This window comes from Schistocerca gregaria, unplaced genomic scaffold (assembly GCF_023897955.1).
Source record: "Schistocerca gregaria isolate iqSchGreg1 unplaced genomic scaffold, iqSchGreg1.2 ptg001122l, whole genome shotgun sequence".
Lineage (NCBI taxonomy): Eukaryota > Metazoa > Arthropoda > Insecta > Orthoptera > Acrididae > Schistocerca > Schistocerca gregaria.
Window position 1 is genome coordinate 12,501 of NW_026062456.1, and position 7,500 is coordinate 20,000.

At 53.3% G+C, this 7,500-nt stretch overlaps 3 non-coding genes across 3 annotated transcripts in view; all 3 read left to right on the forward strand.

Moving 5' to 3' along the window:
• The first annotated feature begins 4,121 nt into the window (after positions 1-4,121).
• On the forward strand, positions 4,122-6,014 carry LOC126328350 (small subunit ribosomal RNA). Its single transcript, XR_007561855.1, has one exon. It is a non-coding gene; the product is annotated as a small subunit ribosomal RNA (ribosomal RNA).
• Positions 6,015-6,385: 371 nt separating this feature from the next.
• LOC126328349 (5.8S ribosomal RNA) lies at positions 6,386-6,540 on the forward strand. Its single transcript, XR_007561854.1, has one exon. It is a non-coding gene; the product is annotated as a 5.8S ribosomal RNA (ribosomal RNA).
• Positions 6,541-6,728: 188 nt separating this feature from the next.
• The window catches only part of LOC126328348 (large subunit ribosomal RNA), a 4,222-nt gene continuing 3,450 nt past the window's right edge, over positions 6,729-7,500 (forward strand). Inside the window, exon 1 of the ribosomal RNA XR_007561853.1 lies at positions 6,729-7,500. This exon is cut by the window's right edge and continues 3,450 nt beyond it. This is a non-coding gene — a ribosomal RNA (large subunit ribosomal RNA).

Consider the following 7,500-nt stretch of genomic DNA (forward strand, 5'->3'; position numbering starts at 1 on the left):
TGGTTGTACCACATTATCGCTTAACCTAACTGTGGTTGTACCACATTATCGCTTAACCTAACTGTGGTTGTACCACATTATCGCTTAACCTAACTGTGGTTGTACCACATTATCCCTTAACCTAACTGTGGTTGTACCACATTATCCCTTAACCTAACTGTGGTTGTACCACATTATCCCTTAACCTAACTGTGGTTGTACCACATTATCCCTTAACCTAACTGTGGTTGTACCACATTATCCCTTAACCTAACTGTGGTTGTACCACATTATCCCTTAACCTAACTGTGGTTGTACCACATTATCCCTTAACCTAACTGTGGTTGTACCACATTATCCCTTAACCTAACTGTGGTTGTACCACATTATCCCTTAACCTAACTGTGGTTGTACCACATTATCCCTTAACCTAACTGTGGTTGTACCACATTATCCCTTAACCTAACTGTGGTTGTACCACATTATCCCTTAACCTAACTGTGGTTGTACCACATTATCCCTTAACCTAACTGTGGTTGTACCACATTATCCCTTAACCTAACTGTGGTTGTACCACATTATCCCTTAACCTAACTGTGGTTGTACCACATTATCCCTTAACCTAACTGTGGTTGTACCACATTATCCCTTAACCTAACTGTGGTTGTACCACATTATCCCTTAACCTAACTCAAGTTGTCCCTTAACCTAACTCAAGTTGTCCCTTAACCTAACTCAAGTTGTCCCTTAACCTAACTCAAGTTGTCCCTTAACCTAACTCAAGTTGTCCCTTAACCTAACTCAAGTTGTCCCTTAACCTAACTCAAGTTGTCCCTTAACCTAACTCAAGTTGTCCCTTAACCTAACTCAAGTTGTCCCTTAACCTAACTCAAGTTGTCCCTTAACCTAACTCAAGTTGTCCCTTAACCTAACTCAAGTTGTCCCTTAACCTAACTCAAGTTGTCCCTTAACCTAACTCAAGTTGTCCCTTAACCTAACTCAAGTTGTCCCTTAACCTAACTCAAGTTGTCCCTTAACCTAACTCAAGTTGTCCCTTAACCTAACTCAAGTTGTCCCTTAACCTAACTCAAGTTGTCCCTTAACCTAACTCAAGTTGTCCCTTAACCTAACTCAAGTTGTCCCTTAACCTAACTCAAGTTGTCCCTTAACCTAACTCAAGTTGTCCCTTAACCTAACTCAAGTTGTCCCTTAACCTAACTCAAGTTGTCCCTTAACCTAACTCAAGTTGTCCCTTAACCTAACTCAAGTTGTCCCTTAACCTAACTCAAGTTGTCCCTTAACCTAACCCACGTTGTCCCTTAACCTAACCCACGTTGTCCCTTAACCTAACCCACGTTGTCCCTTAACCTAACCCACGTTGTCCCTTAACCTAACCCACGTTGTCCCTTAACCTAACCCACGTTGTCCCTTAACCTAACCCACGTTGTCCCTTAACCTAACCCACGTTGTCCCTTAACCTAACCCACGTTGTCCCTTAACCTAACCCACGTTGTCCCTTAACCTAACCCACGTTGTCCCTTAACCTAACCCACGTTGTCCCTTAACCTAACCCACGTTGTCCCTTAACCTAACCCACGTTGTCCCTTAACCTAACCCACGTTGTCCCTTAACCTAACCCACGTTGTCCCTTAACCTAACCCACGTTGTCCCTTAACCTAACCCACGTTGTCCCTTAACCTAACCCACGTTGTCCCTTAACCTAACCCACGTTGTCCCTTAACCTAACCCACGTTGTCCCTTAACCTAACCCACGTTGTCCCTTAACCTAACCCACGTTGTCCCTTAACCTAACCCACGTTGTCCCTTAACCTAACCCACGTTGTCCCTTAACCTAACCCACGTTGTCCCTTAACCTAACCCACGTTGTCCCTTAACCTAACCCACGTTGTCCCTTAACCTAACCCACGTTGTCCCTTAACCTAACCCACGTTGTCCCTTAACCTAACCCACGTTGTCCCTTAACCTAACCCACGTTGTCCCTTAACCTAACCCACGTTGTCCCTTAACCTAACCCACGTTGTCCCTTAACCTAACCCACGTTGTCCCTTAACCTAACCCACGTTGTCCCTTAACCTAACCCACGTTGTCCCTTAACCTAACCCACGTTGTCCCTTAACCTAACCCACGTTGTCCCTTAACCTAACCCACGTTGTCCCTTAACCTAACCCACGTTGTCCCTTAACCTAACCCACGTTGTCCCTTAACCTAACCCACGTTGTCCCTTAACCTAACCCACGTTGTCCCTTAACCTAACCCACGTTGTCCCTTAACCTAACCCACGTTGTCCCTTAACCTAACCCACGTTGTCCCTTTGCCTAACATAGTTCACTGCTCGGAATCTCTGGTGTCGTTGTTATCCTCATGTAGATGTCTTGCGAGTGTTGCTTACTTTCCACATATTCCCGCTATCCACTGTCAATTGTACTGCAATAGGACTATATCGCCCCCCCCCCCTCCCTCTGTCCCCCTCTTTGTGTCTCTGTCCTCTCAAGCTGGTCGGTCTGGCGTTTGAGTGTTAAATGAGCCTCGCAGCTGTTCAGTTGCATTCAGATGTCGACGCCCTCAGTGTACGTCGTGGTATGGTCTGTGTCCATTGTCCGCTGATGTCGTACGCGTAACCCACACGCTGTACCGATCATCGGTCGTTACGTACAGAGTGAAGTAGTGTGATACGTGTGACCGTACGCTGGCTGTGCCCAACGGTGTCGAATCTCAATTTCCATATGATGTGCTCGATGCTACTTGTCTCGTCTCCCAATAACAGCTAGGTTGCACTGTGGTACGCCGTAGAGGCGTGTGGGAGGAACGTACGAACGCATTGTATGTCACCCTGGGTCGCTGGGGGTGGTGGTGCGGTGAGTCAGGTCAGGTCAGGTCAGCGTGAGCCGTGTGATGTAGTGACGCGTGTATTCCGACTTTGTCGTATTGCCTCACACAAAGTGCTACCCTGGTGGACCGCGTTCCATATCTGGGACATGCCGCAGATGCCGGTTGACAGTGGATCGCGGAAGGGACATCGCATACGTGCGCGGGCCACCTTCCACGTGTTCTCTTCTGCACATGTCGCAGTGTGTATGTGGTCTGATGTAGCGTGTCGTGACACATGACATCCTGGCATGCAAGAATTGTTGAATTCGCAAATGTAGGTGGACATCTACGTTTACTGCCCAAGATACGCAAATGAACTGGAAATCCGTTGTTGAGCGGTTGTTCACGCTGGAGGTGAATCTGTGATGGCGACGATCGGTACAGCTATTAACCGGTTGTTTCAGCGGTACCCGCCACATCCACACACGTGACTAGGCCCATGTGGGTATGAAGCGATACGCGGCGGTGGCTTGGTGGGACTGTTCCCGGCCGGTGAAGGGGGGCCGCCCGGCGTGTTGGCCGCGCGCTGCGTGGGCGCACGCGCAACAGGCGGCTGGTGGGGGGCGCCGAGTGGCAGGAGCGCCAGCCGACGGGCCCGGCAGGCGGCGCAGCTACGCTGCGGCGCACCCTGCACGCGGCGCCTGGCGGCCAAAGTTGGTTCAGCCGAGCCCGGTGCGAAGCGCGGTGGACATCTGCAGTGTGCTGGTCTGATTGAGGACTGTGTGCGTTGAGGATGCGCCGCCGCCTGGCACTCGGCGCCGCGACGCCGTCTGCTGCTCGGTCGCCCCAGCGGTTCTCGCAGGTGGTTTGTATCGCAGTTGTGCGGACGTGTTGGCGCGTGCGCTGTGCTGGGAGAGTTCGCTTCTGCACCCAAGTGGGGCTTTGCCCTTGTGTGGCGCTGGCGTTGGAGCTGCCGGTCACCATAGGTGGCGCGTGTTGTCTCCCGCCGGCAATGCCACGACAGCACGCTCCCGGGCCTCTGTCGGCAGCGGCAAGCTCAGTTGGGAGCAAGGGTGTTCTCACTAAAACCGTCTACTCGCCTAACTCCGGGCGATTGCGCCTCTCTCGAAACCGACCAAGTACCTAGGACGGCGCTGCGCGCCGCCGGGACCTGAGAGGGTTTCGAGGTGTATCGTGCAGGGGAGCTCGGCCTCCTCCTGTTTGCAGAATAATTGAGCGGACGCTTGCGTGTTCGCGCGGGCCCCCGGGACACACTCCCGGGCGGCCGGCTGCTCAGCTCTAGTTGACGCAGCTCCCTGGTTGATCCTGCCAGTAGTCATATGCTTGTCTCAAAGATTAAGCCATGCATGTCTCAGTACAAGCCGCATTAAGGTGAAACCGCGAATGGCTCATTAAATCAGTTATGGTTCCTTAGATCGTACCCACGTTACTTGGATAACTGTGGTAATTCTAGAGCTAATACATGCAAACAGAGTCCCGACCAGAGATGGAAGGGACGCTTTTATTAGATCAAAACCAATCGGATTGGCTTGTCTGGTCCGTTTGCCTTGGTGACTCTGAATAACTTTGGGCTGATCGCACGGTCCTCGTACCGGCGACGCATCTTTCAAATGTCTGCCTTATCAACTGTCGATGGTAGGTTCTGCGCCTACCATGGTTGTAACGGGTAACGGGGAATCAGGGTTCGATTCCGGAGAGGGAGCCTGAGAAACGGCTACCACATCCAAGGAAGGCAGCAGGCGCGCAAATTACCCACTCCCGGCACGGGGAGGTAGTGACGAAAAATAACGATACGGGACTCATCCGAGGCCCCGTAATCGGAATGAGTACACTTTAAATCCTTTAACGAGTATCTATTGGAGGGCAAGTCTGGTGCCAGCAGCCGCGGTAATTCCAGCTCCAATAGCGTATATTAAAGTTGTTGCGGTTAAAAAGCTCGTAGTTGGATTTGTGTCCCACGCTGTTGGTTCACCGCCCGTCGGTGTTTAACTGGCATGTATCGTGGGACGTCCTGCCGGTGGGGCGAGCCGAAGGGGTGCTTTCGCGTCCCGAGGCGGACCCCGTTTAAATCCTACCAGGGTGCTCTTTGTTGAGTGTCTCGGTGGGCCGGCACGTTTACTTTGAACAAATTAGAGTGCTTAAAGCAGGCAAGCCCGCCTGAATACTGTGTGCATGGAATAATGGAATAGGACCTCGGTTCTATTTTGTTGGTTTTCGGAACCCGAGGTAATGATTAATAGGGACAGGCGGGGGCATTCGTATTGCGACGTTAGAGGTGAAATTCTTGGATCGTCGCAAGACGAACAGAAGCGAAAGCATTTGCCAAGTATGTTTTCATTAATCAAGAACGAAAGTTAGAGGTTCGAAGGCGATCAGATACCGCCCTAGTTCTAACCATAAACGATGCCAGCCAGCGATCCGCCGCAGTTCCTCCGATGACTCGGCGGGCAGCCTCCGGGAAACCAAAGCTTTTGGGTTCCGGGGGAAGTATGGTTGCAAAGCTGAAACTTAAAGGAATTGACGGAAGGGCACCACCAGGAGTGGAGCCTGCGGCTTAATTTGACTCAACACGGGAAACCTCACCAGGCCCGGACACCGGAAGGATTGACAGATTGATAGCTCTTTCTTGATTCGGTGGGTGGTGGTGCATGGCCGTTCTTAGTTGGTGGAGCGATTTGTCTGGTTAATTCCGATAACGAACGAGACTCTAGCCTGCTAACTAGTCGCGTGACATCCTTCGTGCTGTCAGCGATTACTTTTCTTCTTAGAGGGACAGGCGGCTTCTAGCCGCACGAGATTGAGCAATAACAGGTCTGTGATGCCCTTAGATGTTCTGGGCCGCACGCGCGCTACACTGAAGGAATCAGCGTGTCTTCCTAGGCCGAAAGGTCGGGGTAACCCGCTGAACCTCCTTCGTGCTAGGGATTGGGGCTTGCAATTGTTCCCCATGAACGAGGAATTCCCAGTAAGCGCGAGTCATAAGCTCGCGTTGATTACGTCCCTGCCCTTTGTACACACCGCCCGTCGCTACTACCGATTGAATGATTTAGTGAGGTCTTCGGACTGGTACGCGGCATCGACTCTGTCGTTGCCGATGCTACCGGAAAGATGACCAAACTTGATCATTTAGAGGAAGTAAAAGTCGTAACAAGGTTTCCGTAGGTGAACCTGCGGAAGGATCATTACCGACTAGACTGCATGTCTTTCGATGTGCGTGTCGTGTCGCGCAACACGCTACCTGTACGGCAGTGGCCGTGCGCCGCGTGCGGAACCACGCGTGCCTCTCAAAACTAGCGGAAGTGTTGTTGTTGTTGTTGTTGTGTGGTACGAGCGCTGAAGCTCTGGAGCGGCTGGCCTGCGGTACCTGGCGCCTGGCGCCGGTTTTGAATGACGTTCGCCCGAGTGCCTGTCCGCTCCGGTGTGGAGCCGTACGACGCCCATCGGCTGTGAGGCCGTTGGACACAAAAAAAATAGTGGAACAGGGGCCGTCAGACGCCTCAGTCCCGCAAATGCTACTGTCTTGAAAGAGACAGTGGGAGACTGAAAAGGAAAAGATCACCCAGGACGGTGGATCACTCGGCTCGTGGGTCGATGAAGAACGCAGCAAATTGCGCGTCGACATGTGAACTGCAGGACACATGAACATCGACGTTTCGAACGCACATTGCGGTCCATGGATTCCGTTCCCGGGCCACGTCTGGCTGAGGGTCGGCTACGTATACTGAAGCGCGCGGCGTTTGTCCCGCTTCGGAGACGTGGGAGTGTCGTGGTCGCCTGTGTGGCCGGCCGCGTCTCCTTAAACGTGCGATGCGCGCCCGTCGCCTGGCGGTTCGCATACCGGTACTTTCTCGGTAGCGTGCACAGCCGGCTGGCGGTGTGGCGTGCGACACCTCGTACAACGACCTCAGAGCAGGCGAGACTACCCGCTGAATTTAAGCATATTACTAAGCGGAGGAAAAGAAACTAACAAGGATTCCCCCAGTAGCGGCGAGCGAACAGGGAAGAGTCCAGCACCGAACCCCGCAGGCTGCCGCCTGTCGTGGCATGTGGTGTTTGGGAGGGTCCACTACCCCGACGCCTCGCGCCGAGCCCAAGTCCAACTTGAATGAGGCCACGGCCCGTAGAGGGTGCCAGGCCCGTAGCGGCCGGTGCGAGCGTCGGCGGGACCTCTCCTTCGAGTCGGGTTGCTTGAGAGTGCAGCTCCAAGTGGGTGGTAAACTCCATCTGAGACTAAATATGACCACGAGACCGATAGCGAACAAGTACCGTGAGGGAAAGTTGAAAAGAACTTTGAAGAGAGAGTTCAAAAGTACGTGAAACCGTTCTGGGGTAAACGTGAGAAGTCCGAAAGGTCGAACGGGTGAGATTCACGCCCATCCGGCCACTGGCCCCCGCCCTCGGCAGATGGGGCCGGCCGCCCGCGCGGAGCAATCCGCGGCGGGGTCGTGTCCGGTTGCCTTTCCACTCGCCGCGGGGTGGGGCCGTTCCGGTGTGCGGTGGGCCGCACTTCTCCCCTAGTAGGACGTCGCGACCCGCTGGGTGCCGGCCTACGGCCCGGGTGCGCAGCCTGTCCTTCCGCGGGCCTCGGTTCGCGTCTGTTGGGCAGAGCCCCGGTGTCCTGGCTGGCTGCTCGGCGGTATATCTGGAGGAGTCGATTCGCCCCTTTGGGCG